The sequence below is a fragment of the Cricetulus griseus genome, unplaced genomic scaffold (assembly GCF_003668045.3).
Source record: "Cricetulus griseus strain 17A/GY unplaced genomic scaffold, alternate assembly CriGri-PICRH-1.0 unplaced_scaffold_20, whole genome shotgun sequence".
NCBI classification, from domain to species: domain Eukaryota; kingdom Metazoa; phylum Chordata; class Mammalia; order Rodentia; family Cricetidae; genus Cricetulus; species Cricetulus griseus.
This window is the reverse complement of record NW_023276920.1, coordinates 342603-368932: the sequence shown is the minus strand read 5'-3', so window position 1 is coordinate 368932 and position 26330 is coordinate 342603. Positions and strand designations below refer to the sequence as shown.

Genomic DNA, 26330 nt, shown 5'->3' with positions numbered 1-26330 from the left:
GTTTATGTTATGACTTTCATCACTGTGGGAGGATACTTACGATACCATATACAGTAGTAAGATGCAATATCTTCAGAATCCAGGTTGCTGATGGTGAGAGAATAAACTGTGCCAGACCTACTGCCACCAAACCTCGATGGAACCCTATCCTCCAACCTAGAAGTACGGGGTGATCAGGACCTTAGGAGCTTTCCCTAGTTTCTGTTGCAACCAGCTTAAATAATCACTACTGGCCTGACTAGCATTGCAAGTGATGGTGACTCTGTCTTGAGAGATGCAAACTGGAGGATGAAGACTGAGTCATCGGGATGTCACATCTGGCACCTAAGAGATGAGACATAGTCCATTCTTAGATACTTAAGCATGATAAAAGAGGACCTCCCCTAAAGGCCAATCAAAAATAATCTCACTGTAACAGTGACATTCCAATTTTACTCCATTATTACCTGGAAGCCAGAGCAACAGGAGGCCAAGGAATTGAGCAAGGGCCCTCATGCCCATGCTGAGTCCTGACTAAAATGACAAATGAACAGGTGTGATTGGTATATGAAGAAGTCCTCAAGGGTGTACAGTGAGTGCATGCAAATTATTGGGACCCAGTTAGTGCTGGGCACAGTTTCAAGACTTACTCATCTCAACCAATTGTCAAAAGCCCATTGTCCACAGAAGCCCAAATCAGACCACATACATGCCTTCAAAGGCTGCACTTCTTTTTCAAATGTTAAAATTTTATGTGACCTTTCTAAAGCATATAAGCTCTTTTGTATAATATATGTCAGTTATGTTGGGTAATTGTAGGGAGCTGTAGAAAACCGCACCCAAAAGATGGCGCCAGTTTCCGCCCTCCGCCTGCCCGACGGCGAGCGCTCTCTGTGGTAAACAACTCCAAATTTGGTAAAGGTCATGTATCCTCTTAATTCTGCTTGGAGACAACCTATCCTGGCGTGCCACGTAGGGTTAGGTGATTGGTAGATGTAGACTATATCAGGCCCCGTCTCCCTCGGCCCGGGGCCGCCGCCATTATACATTGTACAAAGCAAAGAGGTTCCCGATTAAACTGTGTTTGAAGAAGATTCCTCGGTGTGGCGTCTTTCTTGCTGGTCAAGGGTGGACGCCACAAGTGGTGGCCTGTACGGGGAATTCAGAACTTCTCACAGTCGGGGCGGCGCCGGTAAGTTCCCAAGGTAAGTGGAACTGTAAAGTCCACGGTGAATGCGGAGATAGGTCTCCGGTAAAGGAGCACCAAGGTCCTCAGGAAAGAGGAGATAGGTCTCAGTAAAAGAGTACCAAAGCCCTCGGGGAAGAGGCAGTAAAGTCTCCAGAAAGGAGCAACACTGTTTGCAACAAAAGCGAACCGAAAGTAAAAAACCTCGCTTCTGCTTTAACTTACAGAGTGAGAGTAAGTTAATGGACCCCGCTGTTATAGTGGTGATTTGGCTGCTTTTTAACATCGCAGTGTGGGCTTTTGTTTTCTGGTGGTGTTATCCGACTTGCACACCTTCGGAGCGCGCTAACTAAGACAAAAGCACAATGGGATCATCACAATCACATCCAATTTTTCTGGCTCTTCAATAGCTACTTCATTCTAAAAATTTAAGGTTAACTAAAGCCACATTACAGAGGTTCCTAAATGAATGCGGCACCATTGCACCCTGGTTTGCAGCCTCGGGCAATCTCACTGTGGATAGTTGGGATAAATTAGGGAAAGACCTGGATTTTGCCTGGGAGCAAGGAACGTTGAAGCCGAATGTTCGCCCGGTTTGGCGTCTGGTGCGCAGCTGTCTAGAGGACAAAGGGGGAAATAAGAAAGCTATAGCAAATGGACAGGCTGCCCTTGAAATGCTCCAAGAAGAAAGGTCAGAACAGTCAGAAAGTGAGAGAACAAAGGAGAAACAGAAAAGGGATAAAAAGCGAGTCTATCCTTCTCTAGGAAGGTTGAGGAAGGAATTAAAAGAACCAGGAGAGGATTCAGAATCAGAGGAGGATATATGTGAGGATGAGGACATCATGGAGGAAGAGGAGGAAGAGATTATTGAGCTCATGGAAAAACATTCATTAAAAGTATCAGAAAAACAGCGTCCTAAAATGGCGACTGTAAAACAAGGGCACCGCCCTATCGCTCCTCCCCCCTACTGCTCGAAAGAGGAAGTAGGAGGTCCTGGTTGCTCCACCTTCTGTCCGGAAGTATGGCGTACAGTTCGCACTGAGTTTCGGGTTACTCGACCACTGGCTTATCCAGTTTTTACAGACGGTAACCAACAGAGATATCATGAACCAATTGACTTTAAAATAGTCAAAGCTCTGGCAGAATCGGTACGCACCTATGGGGTGACGACAGCTTTTACAATTGGCTCAGGTAGAAGCGCTCGGTCGCTACTGTATGACACCCAGTGATTGGACAAATTTGGTAAGAGCTTGCTTATCACCAGGACAATATTTGGATTGGAGAGCTTTTCAAATTGAGTTTGCCAATGATCAAGGTGCGATTAATCGCACAGCTGGTGATCAATATTGGGATGTGGACATGCTTCTTGGTCAAGGACATTTTACACAGCAACAAACAGGATATCCTCCTCAAGTGTATGATCAGATTAATCAAATAGCCATTAGGGCTTGGAGGTCTCTGCCTAACAAAGGTGAGGTCAATGGAAATCTTACAAAGATATTACAGGGTCCTATGGAACCCTTTTCAGACTTTGTGGCAAGAATGGTAGAAGCTACAGGAAGAATGTTTGGGGATCCAGACGCTGCTATGCCTTTGATCAAACAGCTGATTTATGAACAGTGTACAAAAGAGTACAGAGCTACAATAACTCCATATAAGGGTAAAGGCCTTGAAGTCTGGATGAAAGTCTGTAGGGAGTTAAGGGGTCCGCTGACTAATGCTGGACTAACAGCTGCTGTGATGCAATTAACTAAGAAAGGCGGAGGTTCAGGAGCTTGCTTTAAGTGCGGCAAGCAAGGGCATTTGAAAAAGCAATGCCCCGAGGGAGGAAACACTAAAGTCAATAACTTTGCTCCGCGCCCTAAGCAACCTGGCTTATGTCCTAGATGTAGAAAAGGAAATCATTGGGCTAAGGATTGTAGATCAGTAAAAGACATCAATGGACAGCCTCTTATTCAGGGGTATGGAGGAGCCCATCCAAAAAACGGATATATGGGGCCATGGAGGATCAGAACCAGGAGCAGAGTCCCAAAACCTGGCAGAACCAGGGCCGAGGAGAGCTACAGGCTCCGCGGGGCTGGACTTACGCTCCACCACCAGACTCGTATTAACTCCCAAAATGGGGGTCCAGCTTGTTGACACCGATTTTAAGGGACCCCTTGAGCCTGGCACAGTAGGTTTGCTTATAGGAAGATCATCTACAGCATTAAAAGGCTTACGAGTACATCCTAGAGTTATAGATCCTGATTACATGGGTGTAGTAAAAATCATGGTAGAATCTCCTAGAGGGATTACAGCCATTTCTCCTGGAGACAGGATAGCACAGCTACTGCTTTTGCCAAGTTTACATGACAAGTTTCCAACACAAGCCAGAGAGAGAGGAGAGGGAAACTTTGGCTCCACTGGATCAAACTTAACTTTCCTAGCTTTAGACCTTGATCAACGTCCAACCCTTGAGTTAATAGTGAATGGTAAGAAAATCTTAGGCTTACTAGATTCTGGAGCTGATAAGAGCATCATAGCCACTAAAGATTGGCCCTCTGGCTGGCCTATACAGGTTTCTTCTCAAACTTTACAAGGTTTAGGCTATGCTAAGGCTCTGATATAAGTGCTAGACAATTGCCTTGAAAAGATCAGGAAGGGCATTCAGGGACCATGCAACCTTATGTGTTAGACTTACCAATTTCATTATGGGAAAGAGATTTGTTAAAGGATATCGGTTTTAAACTCACAAATGAATACTCAGAAACATCTCAAGGTATCATAAAGCGAATGGGATACGTCCCAGGCCGAGGCCTCAGGAAACATCTACAGGGTCGTACCAGTCCTATTATTCCACAACCGAGACCAAAGAATCTAGGTCTGGGTTTTTCCTAGGGGCCACTGAGGGAGGTATTCCTATTACCTAGAAAACAGAGGAGCCGATATGGGTTCCTCAGTGGCCACTTTCCTCTAAAAAACTAGAAGCTGCTAAGACTCTAGTGCGGGAGCAGCTGGATCTGGGGCATATAAAAGCCTCTATATCTCCATGGAATACTCCTATTTTCGTCATTAAGAAAATATCTGGTAAATGGAGACTGCTTCACGATCTTAGAGCTATTAATCAGCAGATGCAAATTATGGGCCCTGTACAACGTGGTCTTCCACTTTTAACTTCTTTACCTGCATCATGGCCTATCATCTCTATAGATATTAAAGATTGTTTCTTTTCCATACCTTTGTGTGCCAAGGATTCAGGGCGTTTTGCGTTTACGCTGCCCTCTTATAATCATAAACAACCTGATCTAAGGTATGAATGGATAGTGTTGCCACAGGGGATGGCCAATAGTCCTACTATGTGTCAGTTATTTGTAGCAGAAGCAATTGCTCCTTTGAGAATGGACTTTCCAAAGATTAGATATGTTCATTATATGGATGATATTTTATTGGCTGCCAAAGATGATAAAACGCTTAATAAGGCATATACAAAATTGGTAAAATTGCTTAAGATACATAATTTAGTCATAGCCTCAAAAAAGGTACAAAAGGACACTGTTGTTAACTATCTAGGGGCTAAGATTCTCCCTCATACAATTATTCCACAAAAGATAGAGATTAGAAAAGATAATTTAAAAACTCTTAATGATTTTCAAAAGTTGTTGGGAGATATAAATTGGATAAGATGTTATTTAAAATTACCAAATTATGAGTTAAAGCCATTGTATAATATTCTCAATGGTGATTCGACATTAGATTCACCTAGGCAGTTAACTGCTGAAGCCAGAGAAGCTTTAAAAAAAGTAGAGACAGAATTACAAAATGCCAGCCTTAAACGGCTAATAGAAAATATGGATATTCTTTTGTATGTGCTTCCAACATTCTCCCAGCCTACAGCTTTGCTATGGCAAGATGGTCCGTTACTATGGATTTATTATAAATCCTCCCCAGAAAAAACTATTGAATACTATCCTACAGCGGTTGCTGACTTGGCTCAAAATGTGATACAGCAATGTATTCAATATTTTGGGAAACTACCAATTAAGATCATAATCCCTTATACTGCTCAACAAGTTAAGATACTTTGTGGAACTGTAGATGATTGGGCAATTCTTCGATATAGATTTTCAGAAGAAATAGATAATCATTATCCAAAACACCCTCTAATGTCATTTTTTAAAGAACATCCAGTCATTTTTCCTAAAATGACTGCAACAGCTCCTATTGCTGGAGCCACAAATATTTTCACTGATGGATCCAAGACGGGCTATGGAGCCTATATGATAGAGCATCAGGATCCAATACAATTTCAATATCAGCCTGGCTCCCCCCAGATTATTAAATGTAAAATTGTTCTTAAAATGTTTAGAAATTGCCCGTTCTCCTTTAATCTGATTTCTGATTCGACATATGTTGTAAATGCTGTTAAGGCCCTGGAGGTTACAGGACCTATCAAACCTAACAGTACAATTTACAAACTCTTACAGGAGTTACAAAAGTTGATCTGGCATCGCGATCAGAAATTTTTTATACAACATATTAGAGCTCATACCAACTTGCCTGGACCTCTATCAAAAGACAATGAGATCGTAGATCTCTATACTAGAGGGGAATATATATTTTTCGCTTCCTCTATGGAACGAGCACAGCACTTTCACAAACAATTCCATATATCTACAAAAACTTTACAACAAAGGTTTCAGCTATCTCCAACAAAAGCTAGACAGATAATATTAAATTGTCAACAATGTATAACCTTCTTACACCCCCCTAGCCTGGGGGTCAATCCCAGAGGGTTATTGCCCTTAAAGATCTGACAAATGGACGTAACTCATTTTTCAGGATTTGAAACTCTTAAATATATCCATGTGTCTATGGATACCTGTTCAGGCATCATCCATGCCACCCCTATGAGTGGAAAAAAGGCTCGCAATGTCATTGGACATTGCCTTGAGGCATGGGCTGCCTGGGGAAAACCTCAGCAACTAAAGACTAACAATGGTCCTGCTTATACAGCTCAATCTTTTACCTCCTTCTGTAAACAGATGGAAGTCCAATTAAACCATGGCCTGCCTTATAATCCCCAAGGGCAAGGAATAATTAAAAGAGCCCATCACACATTAAAAGAATGTTTATTAAAACAAAAAGGGGGAATAGGCCATGGTAGGACACCAAAGGAACAACTATCTTTGGCTCTCTTTACTCTGAATTTTTAAAATTTGGATTCTCAAGGCCTTTCTGCTGCCGATAGGCACCAGACTCAGGCACCTGCTAAGAAGGGCTACGTAAAATGGAAAGATATCCTTACGGGTCTATGGCATGGACCGGACCCAGTATTAGCATGGGCGAGAGGTTCTGTTTGTGTTTTCCCTCAGGATCAGCAAGACCCGGTGTGGATTCCAGAGAGACTAACGAGGAGGTGCAACAAACAAGATAAAGCCTCCGATATTGATCCTGCTGCTGATCTTGACAACACCGTGGCTGATCCAGGCCAGAGAACAAATCCTGTGGGCCATAGCGAAAGCGTGGCCAATTCCTTTGCCTGTTCATAGCACATCTAAAGTTTTGCCTGTTTTCTTTTCTACTAGTTGTGAATTGGGCTTGCCTTGTGTCAATTTAGACCCTGACATTGCCCAGTATTCAGCCACTAATATTTCTCTCAATGGAGCATTATGCTTCTCCCTTATTAATAATTCTAACCCATGTATTTGGTTGAAGAATGGTTCTATTGGCAATTGGCTTGATCCTCTTACTAATAACCAGATCTCGAGTGCTATGCTCACTGAAGCCCTGTCTCAGTTTAGTACAGGCGCTAGTTCTGGCTCTGGCACTGGTACAAATGGAACCAAAGATGTAAATATCACTACATTTCTGATGCTGATGGAGGGGCTCCGACCCTCAAATTCACGCTTTAGTCAAGAGAACTCCACTGCTCGACAAGTCTTGCCTTATTGTGCACCCAATCGAGGCTATCCTCCTCATTGGATGCCTTGTCAGAGTCCGGATCACAAACTTAAGCAGATAGCTCCAGGTTTTGAATTTACTCCCCCTCTTGGCAAGTACCAGTATAACCTAACTCAGGGAGGTTCCCAAAGAACAGGCAGTAAAAATACCTGGCCATGGTTTCAATGGGTACTCTCCAACGAGCGTGGAGCATTTACTTCTCTTGAACCTTTTGCGGTTCTCCAGAATCTCTGCATAAGACTTCTTAATGTTTCTGGTACAAGGGATGAGAAGGGACCTTCTCTTAAGAATCTATCAATACATAAAGCTTTGAATAATCTCACTGTTCCAGCTAGCCCAGTATGCTTAAAAGCTCCTTTTTTCTTTCTGCTCTCTAATGCTACTGATGCTACCAAAAAAGTGATCTCATGCAATTCGACTGATGTCTCCTGCATTGCTAGCCAATGTTGGAATGGTTCTGCTAATACAACAGTAGTGATGAGAATTCCTATGTATGTTCCTATTCCGGTCAAAGTGGATACAGGAACGTTTCCCATTACGGAAATCATCAAAACCAAACGGGATTTTGGCATAACTACAGCATTGGTTACTGCCATTACGTTCTGCGCACGGCTAATCCGCCCCTGCTCCAATCAGCTGAGCACAGTCAATGACATCAGCTGAGACAGTCAATGACATTGTGGAAAAAACAGCTACAACATTAACTACCTTGAGATCTATTGATGGCCACTTAAAAGCTGACATTCTAACTGTGAACCAAAGAATGGACCTGTTGCAGGAACAGGTGGATGATTTAGTAACCTTAACTTCCATAGGATACATTCATTCCTTTTCTTCTTTATGTATCACCTCCAGGATGGCCAATAATTTCACGGAGAACAGCAACCTGAGTTGGCAGCTGAGTGCCTACCTTCAGGGAAATTGGAGTCAACAGTTCGAGAACCTGACAGACACCCTGACACAACAGATTATTGCCATGAATGCTACATGCCTGAGCCTGCCCACTGTTAATACCCTCTTAACTACCCTTAAGCGAGCCTTTAGTTTAGTTAAGGAATGGGCTGGAGTAGGGGTTATGTTTTCCATGATGCTGTTAGCCATTTTTGTTTGCTTATGGTGCCTATGCAGGATCAGGAAGTCACAAAAATCCCAAGCTACTATGTTGGTACAGGCCTTTGCTGCTGTGGAAGCAGGACAGTCCCCTCAAGCATGGTTATCCATGCTGACAGACAAATAGATGTCTGTCTCGCCCTTGCTGAGTGAGTGATGCGTATCTGAATCAGTCATGCTCAATGACGGGCACCTACCCTCATGCTGAGCAAATAAGCATACATGTGTTCCCTTCAACCTAAGACATGAGCCTGTAAGGGCGACACAATGACTCTTTGACGGGTAAGATAGGGACACTGGGGTTAAACCTAAGACAGAGATGACTAAAATCTGACAACAGATAGATACTACTACTCCTATAATATTAAAACAAAAAGGGGGAACTGTAGGGAGCTGCAGAAAACCGCACCCAAAAGATGGCGCCGGTTTCCGCCCTCCGCCAGCCCGACGGCGAGCGCTTTCTGTGGTAAACAACTCCAAATTTGGTAAAGGTCATGTATCCTCTTAATTCTGCTTGGAGACAACCTATCCTGGCGTGCCACGTAGGGTTAGGTGATTGGTAGATGTAGACTATATCAGGCCCCGTCTCCCTCGGCCCGGGGCCGCCGCCATTATACATTGTACAAAGCAAAGAGGTTCCCGATTAAACTGTGTTTGAAGAAGATTCCTCGGTGTGGCGTCTTTCTTGCTGGTCAAGGATGGACGCCACAGGTAATATACACAAATATCTTGCTAGGAGGGAAAATGCAACAGAAAATGTACTATTAAATCTGTAAGTCACTCAAAAATTCTGATGAGTTAAAAGATACTCCATTTTCCTTGTGAAGTGTTTGTGAGTTTGGAGGAGTCATGTCTTTAAATTGAAAGTATAATTATCAGGACAATTTTCATGATTTACAAACAAGATTCTATAGCTGTAACCAAGCCTTTATGGTACAAAGAAATGAATTACACAATAGGTGCACATATACCACCTTGATTCCAACAATTTTTTTTCAGTTGGAGTTCCAATCCCTTATAAAAATGGAGGTATTTTCATACATACAAAATGTGTTGCATCTTTTTCTCACTTTGGGGAATTCCATATTAGTTCTGTTCTACCATTTATTTCTGTTTCCAAAAATTCCTCATAGAAAGCATTAACTAGTGATATTAGACATGGATATTATATAAAAAACTCATCTACTCAGTATGAGTCTCTGCTTTGTATTACAAATGATGCTTTTTTATCTTTTATTCTTGAGCAGTAACTGGAGACATTGTCCTGATTTAGATAACAGCCTCATAATCCTCTGTGTGGCCTAGCCCACAAACAAAGAAGCAGACATGTCTTTGTATGCTTATAAGACAAATATTGAAATACAGAAGGTCACACACCTATGTCTTTGCCTTGGCCAGTCATCCTTATTTATCCTCAGAAGAAGTAGAATCTATTCAGCTTTCAGTACCCATGTTCTATATCATGAGATCCAGAGGGTCCTTTAGTTACAAAACTGTGAAAGGATGGACAGTGTTGCTATGGGCCTGACTCTGCTGAATTTCAGCATCTGCTCTTGACTGGTGTGTAAACAAACACCTAGGATTCAAACAGTTTCATCAGGATACACGACATCCTCCACATCAGAAGAACCACACAGCAGCTCTTGTTGAGTGAATATGAATGCTGGTTTATCTGCCTCTTCACTTCACTCACTTTCTACAGATTTCTACCAGCTCTAACCCTACGTCTCTTTAGTCATTGAGTCTTGTAAGACAGTTCTGCCTTCTCCTTTATAACTAAGAATATGGAAGAAACTTTGTTCAGGACATGTTGGTGGATGATAAGAGGAAGAAGACAGCTCCTGTCAAGCAAAAACAACAAGCAAATCGTTATTTTTAGGGCATTGGGGATCTGAATTCATTCTATACCTCCTTTAAAGATATGTGCAAATATGAAGGGGAAATGGCAGAAACATTCAACTTCCCTCTAGCAACATCACTCAGCTTAAAATAAGCAATAAATGACTTGTTTCTAGTTTATTTTCCTAAGAAAATTTATATTGATGGTGCTCAGATAAGCAGAGATGCCTTCTTTTTAAAAAAGTCAAACAACTTCTTCATGTCACTCAAAAACTACATGCTTGGTTCCTAAGAGCCCCCATGGTTTTATGGGCAATGGACATCAATTCAGATCCGTGATGCAACACAATGCACATCAAGACATAAACCTCAGCATCTGCTAAGACCTGTATATCACCATGGCCCAGGTGATAGCACAGTCTACCCAGAGAAGCATGGCCATGTCAGAAGCAAGGAACTCAGAAAACAACATGGTCTCAGGTGGCTGACCAGACCCTGAGCATCTGTGTGGGCCTCAGTGATAGCAAGAGCCTCAGACATCAATTCAGACCCTGGATGCTGTTGGCCATGACCACAGACATGGCCCTCAGCAGGAGCCAGAACTTGAATAAGACCAAAGTTCTTCGAGGCAGCACTTGTCACCCTGATGAGCACTGCCTGGATGGTGGCACGGCCCTCAGATGCTACTATGGACAGAGGTTGCTGCCTAGACCTCAGATATCTGTGTAGCCTTTGGTGACATTTGGGGAAAGGAAAATCACCCCAGGTGCCAGCTATGGGAGTCCCATGGACCCTGACATAGTCATTTGTATCAGCCAAGAGTTTGATGTCTTCATAGCTCTAGATAGCAGTGTATGACATTCAGATCAGCAAGGCCCCAGTGACAATTTGGCCCACAGTCGCCAACAATGCCCTAAGCAGAAGAGAACCATAGCAATCATGTGGCATTTCATGGTAATGATATGGTGTAAAAATGTTAATTCTGGCTGCAGATTCTGGCTGCAGTAGGAACACAGACGTATACATAGCCCTAGGCAGTTGCCCAGGCCAAGACCACACCCTGGAAAAAGGTGGCAAGCAGGCCACGCAGATCATCCTGTTCCTTGCCACATTCTCTTGTGTGGACTTGCATCTTTCAACAGCACATGAACTCTTCTTTTTTTTTTTCCTTTTTCTCCTGTTTCTCTCCCAAATATTTGTTCAACATGGTGTCAACTACCCACCCAGCATCACAAGGCACAAGGCATCCCTATAGATGCCTTCCACAACCTCAGACTGTGAGAACCCAAGCTGGCCCAATATGTTTTGCCTGACTAAGTGCATGGCACCAGGCCTGCCAGTGGATGCTATTAGCAAGCCGATATGTTGTCAAGAAATTCTTTGGTTTTCTCTGAGAAATATTATTGTCTTTCTACAATATAGATGTTCAGTGAAGTCTCCAAGATTCTTAAGGATTTAAACCTTATGCTTGACAGTGCTTTACGAAATGTGCCTCATATAACTCTCATGGTTCATTATAGTGCTTACACTGCATATTTTAAAGATCAAGTGCATGTGCATGTGCTTTCCTGAATGACTATTTGCTGCTGTGGAATATTATTTTAACATGTGTTACATGTGTTTATGCCATGGAACTTTTGTTTTAATAATGCCAAGATGTGCTGCATTCTTTTATGTGCAATTTCTTTAACTCTGTGATGGTGTGTTACTTTGCTTTTCTAAAATAACCAATAGAACTAATAAAGATCTGAAGAGCCAATAGCAAATCAGGAGAAAGGATAGGTGTGGTTGGCACACAGAGGGAATGAATTGGAAGAGAAACTGGGGGGGGATCTATCAGCTAGTGAAGAAGCCTGTTAGGAACCAGCCTCAGAGCCACAGAGCCAGCCATCAAGTAAGAATGATTGTAAGATATACGGAAATAAGGAGAAGAAAAATTCCAGACAGAAAACTTAGATGAAATAATTTCATTAAGAAAAGATGGCTAGCCACAAGCCAAGCTAAGGCCAGGCATTCACAGGTAATAATATTTTGTGTGATTTATTTGGGAGGTCAGTGGTGCCTGGGCAAAAGAGCCAAAGAGTAAAAATACAACCAAATACAATTTCCTCCCAAGTCACTCCAAGTATGTTATGGAAACTTAAATGACATCTGGTGCCATATATAGTCTCATGTGGTAATTCACAACATATGATTTGGACCCCACTAAAATATGACCAACAGGTCACACTGTAGAACTTGAAACTTGCTTAATGTACCTCTTCTCTCTGGGTCTTCACTTATATCAATTCATATAATATTCAAATCCAGGCAATCAACTTTGTGATTATTTCCAATAAATAATGACAATTTTTCTATTGTTTGATGGTGTAATTGCAACTGCCTACATTCCCAGCAAGATACATAAGCCATAGGTATAGTACTTAACAGTGCCAGAGTATATGCCTACCATGGTCTCACTAACACCTATCCAGTTTTCTGACTTGTTTTTTCCTATATAAATTATGTTAATTTTCTATTTTCCAATAATATTTTTATGTGTGAATAATACCATCACACTGAATTAACAGACAAAATTCTCAAAGTATTTCAGAACAGACCAATCAATTGCATGTGTTCAAGATTTTCCCAGTATCATAGTTATGTCTCATCTGACATCTCATGTTTACATATCTAAAATTCACATTTGCATCCTAGAAGACAGGAATGTCTGTTTCATATCTGGGCAGAGAAGACTTGGACAACAGCTATCCTAAAATGCACCCTCCCCCATTTCCTTCTGTATCCCCTCTTGATCCTTGCCAGGAATCTGTAGTATTAGCTGCCAGAAGAACTGATAAGGGTACCTCTTTGTGAGAAAATGAACTATGGAAACTAAAGAGTCAAGGTAAGATTACTGATCAACTTTTAGCTCTGATCAGTAAAGAAAGATCCCCCTGTTGAACAATATGCAAATATTGTGGTAGATGGTGTAGTTTAGGAAGGAACAATTATGAAGGACTTTTTAAATTTTTCCATCATTTTCTTATTTGAATTAGAAACAAGATTGTTTTACATGTCACTCCCAGTTCCCTCTTCCTCCCCTCATCCCCTACCACCACCACCCCAACTAAAACCCTACCTATCACATATACTTTCTGCTCCCCAGGGAGGGTGAGGCCTTACACAGTGTGTCATCAGAGTCTGTCATATCTTTGCGATCAGGCCTAGGTCCACCCCTGTGTGTCTTGGCTCAGGGAGTACCCCTCTATGTGGACGGGGCTTCCAAAGTCTACACCTATGCTAAGGATAAGAACTGAACTACTACAGGAGGTCCTGTAGATTTCTAAGGTCTCCTCATTGAAACCCACGTTCCTGGGGTCTGGATTAGTCCCATGCTGGTATCTCAGCTATCAGTCTGGGCACCAAGAGCTCCCAATTGTTCAGGTCAGCTGTTTCTGTGGATTTCACCAGCCTGCTCTGGACCACTTTGCTCATCCCTCATTCTTCTCTGCAACTGGAATCCAGTTTAGTTCAGTGACTAGCTGTGAGTGACTGCTTCTACTTCCAAAATCTCTGGATGATGGCTAAAGGATGGCATATAAAACAGTAATCAATCTCATTTTCAGGGGAGGGCATTTAAAGTATCCTGTCCTTTGTGGCTTATATTGTTATTTGGTGTCATCTTTGTAGATCTCCAGACCTTTCCCTAATGCCTGATTTTGCTATAAACCTAAAATGTCTCCCTCTATTATAGTATCTCCTTTCTTGTTTTCTTCTATTCTTCCTCCATCTCAGCCTTTCTGCTCCCTCATGTCCTCCTCAGCCCTGCTCTTCTCCCCTTGTCATTCTCCTAGCTCCCTCCCCGATCCTCCCTTGCTCCCAATTTGCTCAGGATAACTTGTCCCTTTCCCCTTCTCCAGGGGAACATGTATGTCTCTCTGAGGTTCCTCCTTGTTTACTAGCTTCTCTGGCAGTGTGGATTATAGGCTGGTATTCCTTTACTCTATGTCTAAAAACACATATGAGTGAGTGCATACCACATTTGTCTTTTTGTGATTGGCTTACCTCAGTCAGAATGGTCTCTTCTATTTCCATCCATTTTCCTGCAAATTTCAAGATTCCTTTTTTTTTTTTTGGTTTTTTGAGACAGGCTTTCTCTGTGGCTTTGGAGGCTGTCCTGGAACTAGCTCTTGTAGACAAGACTGGTCTCGAACTCACAGAGATCTGCAAGCCTCTGCCTCCCAAGTGCTGGTATTAAAGGCGTGCGCCCGCAACACCCGGCCAATTCCATTGTTTTTATCAGCTGAGTAGTGCTCCATTGTATAAATGTACCACATTTGCTCTATCCATTCCTCAGTTGAGGGGCATCTAGGTTGCTTCCAGTTTCTGGCTATTACAAATAGTGCTGCTATGAACAATGCTGAACAGATGTCCTGGTTGTTTGAATGAGCTTCTTTTGTGTATATGCCTAAGAGTGGGATTGATGGATCTTGTGTTAGACTGATTTCCATTTTCCTGAGGGGTCACCATAGTGAATTTCAAAGTGTTTGTACAAGTTGGCACTCCCAAATGCAGTGGAGGACTATTCCCCTTTCTCAAATTCTCTCCAGCATGAACTCTCATTGGTGTTTTTGATTTTGTCCATTCTAACATGAGAAAGATGGTATCTCACCATTGTTTTTATTTGCATTTCCCTGATGGCTAAGGATGTTGAACTCTTTCTTATATGCCTTTCAGCCATTTTAGATTCCTCTATTGAGAATTGTCTACTTAGTTCTGTACCCCACTTTTTAATTGGTGTTTTGGAGAATCGCTTCTTGAATTCTTTTGTATTTTGGAGGCCAGCCCTCTGTCAGAAGTGGGATTGGTGAATATCTTTTCCCAGTCTGTGGGCTGCCATTTTGTCTTACTGACTGTGTCCTTAGCCTTAAAGAAGCGTCTCAGTTTCAAGAGATCCCATTTATTAATTGTTGATCTTAGTGTCTGTGCCACTGGTGTAATGTTCAGGAAGTGGTCTCCTGTTACAATTAATTCAAGGGTATTTCCCACTTTGTCTTCTAATAGGTTCAGTGTGGCTGGATTTATGGTGAGAACTTTGATCCATTTGGACTTAAGTTTTGTGCATGGTGATAGGCATGGTTATATCTGCAGTCTTCTACATGTCTGCATCCAGTTTTGCCAGGAAAATTTGTTAGTCATGCTTTCTTTATTCCATCATACAAATTTAATTTCATTGTCAAAATCAAGTTTTTGTAGGTGTGTGTGTGTGTGTGTGTGTGTGTGTGTGTGTGTGTGTGTGTGTTAATATCAGGGTTTTCAACTCTATTCCATTGGACTATCTGTCTATTTTTGTGCCAATACCAAGCTGTTTTCAGGACTATAGCTCTGTAATAGAGCTTGAATTCAGGGATGGTGATGCCTCCAGAAGTTCCTTTATTGTACAAGGGTTTTTTGGCTATCCTGGATCTTTTGTTTCTCCATATAATGTTGAAAATTACTCTTTCAATGTCTGTGAACAATTTTGTTCTGATTTTCATGGGGATTGCATTGAATCTGTAGATTGCTTTTGGCATGATTGCCATTTTTGCTATGTTTATTCTGCTTATCCAAGAACATGGGAGACCTTCCATTTTCTAGCATCTTCTAGAACTTTTATGTTTGAAATGTTATATATGGACATCACACCTTTACCAGTCTGTCTCTTACCACTGACCTAATTCTGAGAGTCATCCGAAGCACTGCAACAGAATACCAGCTGCAACTTTGCATACCCTCTGGGAATACCTGCTATGGATCCTACAGACCACCCCACACTGCCCTTCCCTTCTGTATTCATCTGTGTGTCCCACCAACAAATTGGACAGATTCCCCCTGATCAACCACAAGCAAGCCTGCCAGAAGACCAGGTTGACTGGTCTCTCTATTATCCCAGTCCAAACTCTCAAGGTCAATCCTACCTCCCCTCCCTAGGTCCACAGCCACTTTGGATTTCTCATACTATCTTCCTCCATCTCCCTTTCCAACATACCCCTAAAGCAGAAAATACCCCCATGCTTCCTCTGCATCTTGAACGCACAAGGCTCAAAGGCTACTCAGACAGGCAACACTTAGAAAATACATGCAGAAAATGCATTAAACTACAAAACCAGGAAATAAAGCTTCTACCTTACCAAAAAAACCTCAAAAGTCAGTTCATGGACCTATAATCACCCCAAAACCAGATGTCTATATGCCAGCAACAAAACATAAACAATAAAAGTCAGGTACTATGTGACCACCAGAGACCAGCTATCCTAACACAGCAGGCTGTAAATGTTCTCATAGAGATGACACACAAGAAAGGCACCTTAAAGCTAACTGTATGAAGATGAAAAGGTATTTGAAGAGAAAGTGAATAAATTCCTCAGGGAAAATATATAAGAACAATTCAAGGAAAACAACACATCCCTTAAGAAAAACCAAGGAAAAGAAAAAAATTGAAGAAAACTAATAAAATTATTCAGTTCCCAAAATGGAAATAGAAGCAGTAAGGAAAACACAAGCTGTGTAAATCCTGGAAACTAAATACTTAGGAATGAAAGCAGCAACTACAGAGATAAACTTCACAAAGAGAATAAAAGCTAAAGAATAGAGAAGCTCGGGAATGGAGATATAATAGAAGAAATAGATACATGGATAAAATAAAATGTTAAAACTAAAAAGTTCCTGACACAACACAACCAGGAAATCGGGGGCACTATGAAAAGAGCAAACTCATGCATAATAGGAATGGAGGGAGGGGAAGAATTCAGCTCAAAGGCCCAGCAAATATTTTGAACAAAGCCATAGAAGAAAAGTTCCTAATCCAAATGTAGACATGTGTAAAAATGTACAAGAAACATACAGAACACCACAGGGATAGGAAAAGAAAAGAAAGTCCCCCCAACACATAATAATCAAAACACTATAAAGAACAAAGAAATAATATTAAGGTATAAAGGAAAACAACTAAGTAACATATTAAGGTAGATCTACTAGAATTATACCCGACTTCTCTCTGGAAACTCTAAAAGCCAAAAGGGCCTAGACAGATATCTTGGAGACTGAAAGAGACCAGAGATGCCAGCCCAGATTGCCACACCCTGCAAACTTTCCATCATCATGAAAAAGACAAGATAAGATAGTCCATGTTAAAGTCATATTTAAACAATATCTCACTAATACTCCAGCCCTACAGATGACACTAGAAGGAAATATCCAAACCAAGGAAGTTAACTAAACCAATGAAATAATCTCACATCAGCAAAAACAAAGGAATGGGAACACCACACACACACACACACACACACACACACACACACACACACACACACACGCCGTCCACAGCATCATCATAATAATCCCATAAATGACAATAAAGTAAAAGGAATTACCAGTCATTGTTCATTGATATCTCTCAATAACAATGAATTCATCCGTAATACAAAAGACAGGTTAATGGAATGGATGCAGTGACATTGACACATGCAAACATAGGGGTTATCATAGCAACCAAAGACTCCATTTTGGGTGGATTATGAACATACACTCAGTGCACCTAGCAACCTAGACTCTTTCCAAAAAATATAATTGGCAATATATCTACACTGAAAAATGCACTGAACAACCTACTAGCAACTGGAAGAACTAAAAGCCTTATCTGTTCTGAACAATACAATAGATCCCTCATTCCTGTAGAGACCTCCAAACATGGACAGATTCTATGAAGTCTTACCCTGGTTATGTCTGGTTATGTGGTTTTTGCAGCCTAAATTAGTTTTGATCATAAGGGTATGTCTGTGCTGGAATCAATTAATGGTCATTTTGCCTCTGTAATTTGGTCCTTGAGATACATAAATTATTAATACACCTGTACTGGAAGAGAATCCTTGTCCTTGTAATCAACAACATGACAGAGTTTGTGTTTAGTAACTAAAGGAAAGTGACACTGTTGCTCTAAAAGTTTTCAATAGTGTTGCCCCATTTCAAGTATTATTGTTCTTCTAAATTAGCTTGAATGTACAGTAGAACATTGAAGGACAGACTTGTCGGATGTCTTGGAAACAAATCAGATCATGAGGATATAAATGTATTAAGATTTTAATATTTCAAGTCACATTATTCGCTTCACTAAATGTAGAAATGTCATCTCTGTATAGAGACCACACAAATTTTAGTCTTTAGGTAGGGTCTAAAATCCTAATATACATGAGAAAGAAACACAGTATCAAATAAAAACATAAGAAGGAAGAAGAACCTATGATGCAAAACTAGAAGACAAAAGGGAGCTGGATATATTCATTTACATTTACTAACATTGAGTTTTAAAAACTGAAAAAAAGAAATTAAGGTTATTACATAATACTAAATAGTGAATTTCAATGAAGCATTCTTCTCAACTGGCTGTGATGCTAAATAATTTTCTACAAGTGAGACATGATAGATCACAATGAACTTTGATTCAGTGTTATTTCATTTGTTCCTGATTGGCCTAAGGGCAAGTCCATTGGATATTTTCTTGAGTGATGATTGATGTGGGAGGGCCTGGCCAATGAGAAGTGGTGCAATATCTGGGCAGATGGCCCTGCAATCCACAAGGGAATAAAACTGAGGAAGCTATTAACAGTGAGCTCTAAGAAGCAGCATTCCACCATAGACTCTGCATAAGTTCCTTGCTCCAGTTTCTGGCTTGATTTATTGCCCTAAATTCCCTCAATGATGGACTGTAAGCATGACAGGTATACCAAATAAATCTTTCCTCTCCAAAATGATTTGCCCAGTATTTTATTACATGAACACAAATCAACTAGAACAAGACATCTTAAACCTTTGCTTAAATATATTTCTAAGTCTAATTCCTCTAACCTTCCCTTCACCCCCTTTTATGAATCCTGTAGTTTTTATTTTTTAATTTCTTTTTTTCAGTTTATCACTGTTGTCACATTGCAATGCTCTGAATATTTTTACATGTTTATTATGAATTCTAAAATGACTCCTAATTCACTGAAACACATACCAAATGGTCAGATGAGAGGATGCTGGATTTCTTTTCTCTTGAAAGTGCTACATGTCAACATTTATTGTCTCGAGGTGAGAGAATTAAACATTTTCCTTGGCCTGATATGTCAAATAAGCTCTTAGACCAAAGATGAAGTTTCTGTTTTTGTTCCTTAATGTACCATCAGTGCATTGTGGAAACCCTCTCAGTTTTTTTAATGTGTTTTATAGACTTTGGTTCCCGCAGTGAGGAATATTTAATAAGTTACTGAAACAAATAATATGTAAGAAATCAAAGCATAGTGGTAGAAATGTAGACTGTCTCTCCTTATTAAGTAATAAACACTTCATGATTCAAATAAGCAACAACAACCACCATGTCTTGGTATTCATTTTCCAGAATAAAAGGGATAGAATGAAACATAGGTCTACTATATGCAAATATACCCCAAGATGGTAAAAAATGTGACCAAAAATACCACTTTAGATATTTCAGTGAAAATTGGTGCTATTAATTTAGACTCTCTGAGGCAGAACATTATGATGATGTAACCAGATGGTAGACACTATTAAAGACATGGCATACAAGAAGCAGGAAGCAAAGGACTCAATCAGATAAGATACATCTCCCAAGAAAAATCAGCCAACGCAGAAAAATGATGCTCAACCTAAGCCCAGTCTTGTACATTTCAACAGCTCTCCATGATGCTTTCATGTAATAAAATAATTAAAGGATGACTAATAATTATGTCAGATTTCTCATGATCTGATAATCACTGGAAAAGACCTTGGAGTAATTTTGTAAATGTATTGACTGATAATATTTACCTTTCTCTTGCTATCTGTAGAGTCGCTCAATAGAGATCTTCCCTAAAATTTCAAGTGAAATAGGACTTCCACCATCTATTAGCCCATTTGGTAAACCATATAAGACAAGGACTGAGCCTCTTCTCGGGTATGTGACATGAAGATTTAGGCATCAGCAGTGCATCCTTGAACTTCTCAGACCTTTCCAAGGATCACATGGTTAGGCAGTTTATTTCCTCTATTGTGATATATGCACACTGAATGCTGGCAGAGGACCACAGAGCGAAGGATTAATATGCAGATAACTGAATACATTTAAACAAAACTATTTCTTGATATATAAGCAGTCTTAGAACATAAACCGAGAATAAGCAGCATAGCCTACAGCTTCTGCTTCCTATGTGGTTTATGTCATGGTTTGTATCACTCTGGGAGGAATACTGTAATGCTGTAGACAAAAGCAAATTCCAGCATCTTCAGGTTCCATGCTGTTGAGGCTTAGAGTGAAACTTCTCCCAGAATATTGGCCACTGAAACTTGATGGGACACCAGAATGTAAACTATTTCCATAATATATCAAGAGTGTAGGAGATTGTTCTGATTTCTGCTGGTACCAACTAATGTCATTGCTAAAGCTCTGACTTTGCCACTCAATTGATTGTCACTTTGTCTCCTAGAGATGCTGACAGGAGGGATGGAGATTGTGGCACTTGAGTGTCACATCTGGCAACTGAGAGTAGAAAAACAAACAAACAAAAAGATCACACAATTAACAATGTTCAGTAGGAATTTCCTGATTAGTAAAGAAGTAAAGGATATGATATGGTTGGCTGAATAAATTTTCTGTCCTGTACAATTTACTTGAAAGCCGCAGTAGTAAAATTACCAGTGTCTAAACAGGAAACTTCATGGCCATGCTGTGTTCTGACTGGGACTGACACCTGCAGGGACTGTGAGCAGTCACCTATGTAATCTGTCAGTTAAGGAGTATTTATTCTGGTCTCATGCAAATCAGTAAAGTCTGTCAGGCCTATGGACAACTGCAGCATGTGCTCAGCTCAGTAGCACAGGAAGTCCCAGTCTACAGAAACCCTCTATCACTCCTGAGAGACACACACTTCCTGTTGAAAAAGCATTCCCCACTAGGGACTTGTCTTATTTAGTTTAGTCTTCCTTTCTTAATCCCTGGATGAGAATTATGCTTTTATTTCTAATGTAAGAAAGACAAATAGAGATTCATTTCTTTTGAAGTTGCAAGAAATATCAGTTGAGGCCAAAGTGTTTTCATTTTTCTTCATGGGGATTTTGAGTAATAAATCATCAGGATGAACAATGGACAGAGATACAACTTTGACTGAAAATTAGATGCATAGAATAGAACAAAGGGAAGCCAATATGTATGTATATGCTTATCCTTGATTTTAAGATGAGGAAATGTAAAAAAAAAATCCTATGATAACATAGTTTAATGAGCTATAGGGATGGGACTAGATACTGAGTGTAATAACTAAATTGTCACCCTCAGGTTAAGGTTGTCCTCTATGTCTCCAGGCCATTTTCACTCAGCCAATTTAAGCAACTTACTTGTTCTCTGCCGTTTTCGGGTCTCTGGCATCTCTCTTTCTCTAAGAACACTAAATACTTCCCAGAGCAGTGTCTCCTACACTGGGGGATGACCATTCATGACCTTTCTTACTCAAGCTCTCCAATGTCAAAAGCAGAGAGAGGTTCTGCAGACTGAGTCAATCCTTGAAATCATTCTCATCTACAACCCCAGAATTCCACATCAATTATCTCTTTTAGGTTTACACAGGAAGTTAGTTTTATATCAACCTGACACTAGCTAGTCCTCTGAGAGGAGGAAACTTCAACTTGAAATATGTCTTCATAAGATAATGCTATATAAAATGCTATATACAATTTTTCCTTCTAATTGATGCAGTAGAGTTCAGCTTATTGTAGGTAAGGCCAAACCTGAACTTGTGGTCCTGGGTTCCATAAGAAAATAGGCTGAGGCTGGGCGTTGGTGACACACACCTTGAATCCCAGCACTCGAGAGGCAGAGGCAGGTGGATCTCTGTGAGTATGAGGCCAGCCTGTTCTCCAAAATGAGTGCCAGGATAGGCTCCAAAGCTAGCCAGAGAAACCCAGTCTTAAAAAACCAAAAAAGAAAAAAGAAATAAAGCAGGGTGAGTATGCATAAGGCCTAAAGCCATCCAATTAGGTTTTTATTTAACTTCTCATGATTGCTCTACTTTGGCTTAAACCTTTTAACAAGAAATATATATATATTTATATGATTCATTTATATTCAATGAGTTTAGGATTCCCCCATGCATCTGAAAGACAATGCAAATTTTTTGCAATAGGATATAGAGCTGATGTTTACTTTAGCATCAAGTCAGAAGAAGCATGGAGGAAGATCAACAGAGTTCAGGGCTCCCAGGGTAAGCAGCAGAGAAGATTCCATAGTAAAAAGAATTTTAAGAAACTCACACTGTTTTATTTGTCCAGGGGTGTTGTATGTCTGTGGCATTTAACACGATATAGTTTGTATAGTGACAGTTCTGTGTTCTTGGGAGAAATCTACATCAACTCTAGTTTTTCCAACCAGATTCATTGTGATATGATAATGCTGTGTGCTGCCTACAGCATAAGAGTATAAACATGAAAAGCACATGGGCATACAGTGTCTTCATGCTGCAGTCTCTGTTCTGGTCATCTGGAACAGAGTCTGTACATGAATGTGACATCAGCCATCAATAAGAAAAATACACCCTCATGTGGAACACCTTTGTTCCTACCATTCACAGTATCAAGTCTTGAAATTCAAAACCAGTGGTGGCTATGAAACTCCCAATTATGAAGAATCCATGTGGCCCTGCGATGGAGTGGTGTCATTTGCTTTGCAGGGTGCTATTTGTTTTCCCAGAATTCTGAGAGTCATGACCACAATTTCACAAAAGCAGATGCAGTTTATGCTGAGGAATTATAAATGATCACCCTTAGGTATTGAGCTGGGATTGAGGGCAGTAGGTAGGCATTGTCTGTAAACTATCAGAAACAGTGGAAATCCACAGCAGAGTTGAATGCTCCACAATAAAGAGAATTTACCCTAACATCATTTGGAGGCTCTAGAACCAAGATCAGAAAATATGCACAGTCTTCTAAAGCTGACTTGGGGGACCAGCCTCCAGTCAGCACCTGGAAAATTAAGAAAATTCCATGAGTAAAAAATACTAAATTAAAAAAAAACAAATAACAAAAAAGAAAATCCAACAATTCAGCAATAGCTTACAAAATTCTTACCTTTTTAAAGAAAAGATTTTGTCTATCTTAGGGGGGAAAATAAACACAGATGCTTCTTTATGGTACATTTCTCTTTACTTCATCTTGAAAAAAATCCTGTCTGAAAAGTTTCCCTTGCTCTCTCTTCTCTCTCTGTACTCCACTGCTGCCCTTTTCATCACTACTCCTTTACTCTCTGCCTCACCACTCTGCTCTGCAGCCTCTTCTCACACAGACTAACTCAGGACCATCATATGTTACATTTTTAGGAACCAGTCCATTCTCACAACCCAAGACAAGTCACGTAGTTTCTTTTAGGCTTGGGATGTGACATTTCAAAATAATTAGACAAAAGATTCAAATGCATTCAATGAAAAAGAATAGATCTAAGGGGAAAGCGTTCCATGCAAATATGTTTAAAGAGTTGTTTTGTGGCAAAGAATACATAAAGTTGTGATTTTTTGCTTTTTAAGATTTTTGGGGGGTGGAATAAACATGTGCCAAGAGGATCAAATGAAAATTAGACTAAATATGACAGTGCATATGAATCTTCCAATGACAATAAGATTAATCCAAAACTGCAAATCTTCAAGGAAGTGAATAGAAAGATTATTAATAACAGATAAATCAATATACTTGTGATTGGTAGTATCTATAAACTTTCCATATCATATATCTAAATAAAAATATCACCTTGTTTCCAAATTAATAACAATAACATTTCAAGTTTCCATAGAAGTAATTTTCTTGAATTTGAATTCAACTCATAGTATTCATAACACTAACTTCACATAGTTAACAGTTGTAGAGAGAAAAATAAACAAATAATATTTTTTTAGAAATAAAAGAATCCACATTTCCAAAACAAGAAAATCAAAAGTGGTACATGAATTAAGCAAGCATCACCAACAATAATCCCTTAATGATACTGAGAAATACAAAGAGAGAAAGAGAGGGAGTTGGGTGGTGGCTGAAACAAGACAAATGTCTGCAGATAATCTGATTTATGTGGTCCCAAATTATTTGTGAAGGGCTGGGTGAAATTAAATGTTACAGAAATGAGGAGTGAAAATGCACTTAGTCCTTCTAAGAAGGGAGGTACTGCAGAAAAAAGCTTACAACAGGAGAGGCCAGATCATCTTAAATTGATCCAGACCTCAGCAAACAGGAAACCCATTAACTTTCAGCTTTGGTTCCAGATAACATTACTACAACTGTTAGAAATGTGTGGGACAAAAGTTCTTGTATAAACCTTGAATAGGGCCCTATGGCCATCTTGATCATGCTTTGGGCTCTCTTCATAAAATGGGGCATCAGGTGGCTGTTACTATGTCCTCACTAAACCCTTTCCTAAGTTTCTGAAGCATTGACAGCTAAGATTACTGGGGTCATCTCCCTTATTGTACTTTAGCTGTTCTTAACACAGTGAGAAACTGAGTCAATAGCATGCCCTAAACAAGTGTGTCACTCACAGACACACCATCATCCAAACTGGAGGACTCTTTCACACTCAGGTTAAGAGGACTTGGTTTAGATGTCCCTCCATTTTAGTGGGATATTTGAACATTTTGTGAACACTGAATTTGTGTTAGTTAAAGAAAACGTTGTGTCACAAGATGGAGCTAGCAACTAGTTGAAAGTATGTAATTATAGAGAGTCAGAGGGACTCCAGAAAATGGATAGAAAATGCTCAGGAAGTAGTATTGAAGGACTTGTGAATTTGGATATCTTTGGGGGTTTAGTATCATGGAAAAATATCTCTTGCTTTTTGCTGGGTAAGGAAGAAGTTGGCTAGTTCCTTCTCTGTCTTTTTAGCTAGCATGTTTTCACACCACCATATGACTCCCAGGTATTTATTGGTAAAATAGAAAAATAGAGATTTACTTAAGAACTAAATTTGGGTGCAAAGACAGAAGCTATTCTTTCTGGATGCAAAGGTCCCTCAAAACCTTAATCTGAGCAGTGGGTCAGTAGTCAACTACTGTCAGTAGTTGAAATATCAGTAGATTCAGGTGCAGCCACTGTGATGACAACTTTACAGAAAATCTTTGACCTGAATTGTCATTTCTCCTTTTCTACATTCATAAGATCACTCTAAAAATAGTAAATGAGCAATTAACAATCACTCATTTTAAGTAATATTTTAATTATTCAAAAGGATTTTCAGAGACTGTTTCTCTGTTTCTCATTGTGTATTCGTGTGTGTGTGTGTGTGTGTGTGTGTGTGTGTGTGTGTGTGTGTATGAAGAGAACATTTCTCAGAACGTTTAGAGCTGTCTTGATCTTATGGATTTAACAAACTATTCTCTTATCTTCCTTGCTGTTACAGCTGGATAGGTCTATTGATTGCTTTATCCCACTGAGAGCTTTTCAATGAATTTAAACAGAAATATATTTTTACTTGCTGCAATATTGGAGATGGATCTAGCAAGAAACACCACCAGTTCTGGAATCATAAGAATATTCCACCCCCTGCAACATCAGAGCAGAGACCACAAAACACATCTGTCAATCTTTTATAAATTTTAAAATCTCTTATGATTTTAAATATTATTTTATGGTTTAGAGAACAAGTACCATGATAAAAGTTGTAGGAAATATTCCTTTGATGAGGGGTGATGTGGGTATAAGAATAAATACTAAAATACAGCTAGGGACTATGCTGGTTTAGTTAAGTGCAAGTATTTATGGTCCCCAAGATCAATGACTTCATTAGATCCAGTTCTGTGGCTAGGTCTTTACTACCAGACACGATTGCCTTCTTGAAGATTGGCCTGTACCCAATTTAAAAGCTTCTGGTTACCTCCAAGGTATGTGTACTGCTACTGCAGTGCTCCAGTAGTCTTGGTCACTGTTTTAGTTCATAGTCATCACACCTGAGTAGGGCTATTGGTGGCTTCCCTTTCTTGATAGCTTGTATAGCACATTCCGGAACCAGGAAAGCTAATATCTTATTTGAGGCTTGCTGTAATTATATTTTAATAACAAAAAAGTGTTTAAGCTGAAAAGATATATAATTTATGCAATCTGTATCATAAAATGAATTTATGATGATGTACAGAAATAAGGAATACTGCATTTCAATTACTATAAAATCATAATATAAAAAGGAATTGATAAATGGCATAAAGTGTTAGCATATTTTGAATAAGTAACATCAGTATGCTTATGAGGTCCTCATACC

General features: G+C 39.9%; 1 long non-coding RNA gene across 1 annotated transcript; it reads left to right on the top strand.

The window, feature by feature from the left end:
* The first annotated feature begins 1061 nt into the window (after window positions 1-1061).
* LOC118239797 lies at window positions 1062-6728 on the top strand. The gene is made up of 2 exons (XR_004772637.1): window positions 1062-1184; window positions 6517-6728. It is a non-coding gene; the product is annotated as an uncharacterized LOC118239797 (long non-coding RNA).
* Window positions 6729-26330: the final 19602 nt, after the last annotated feature.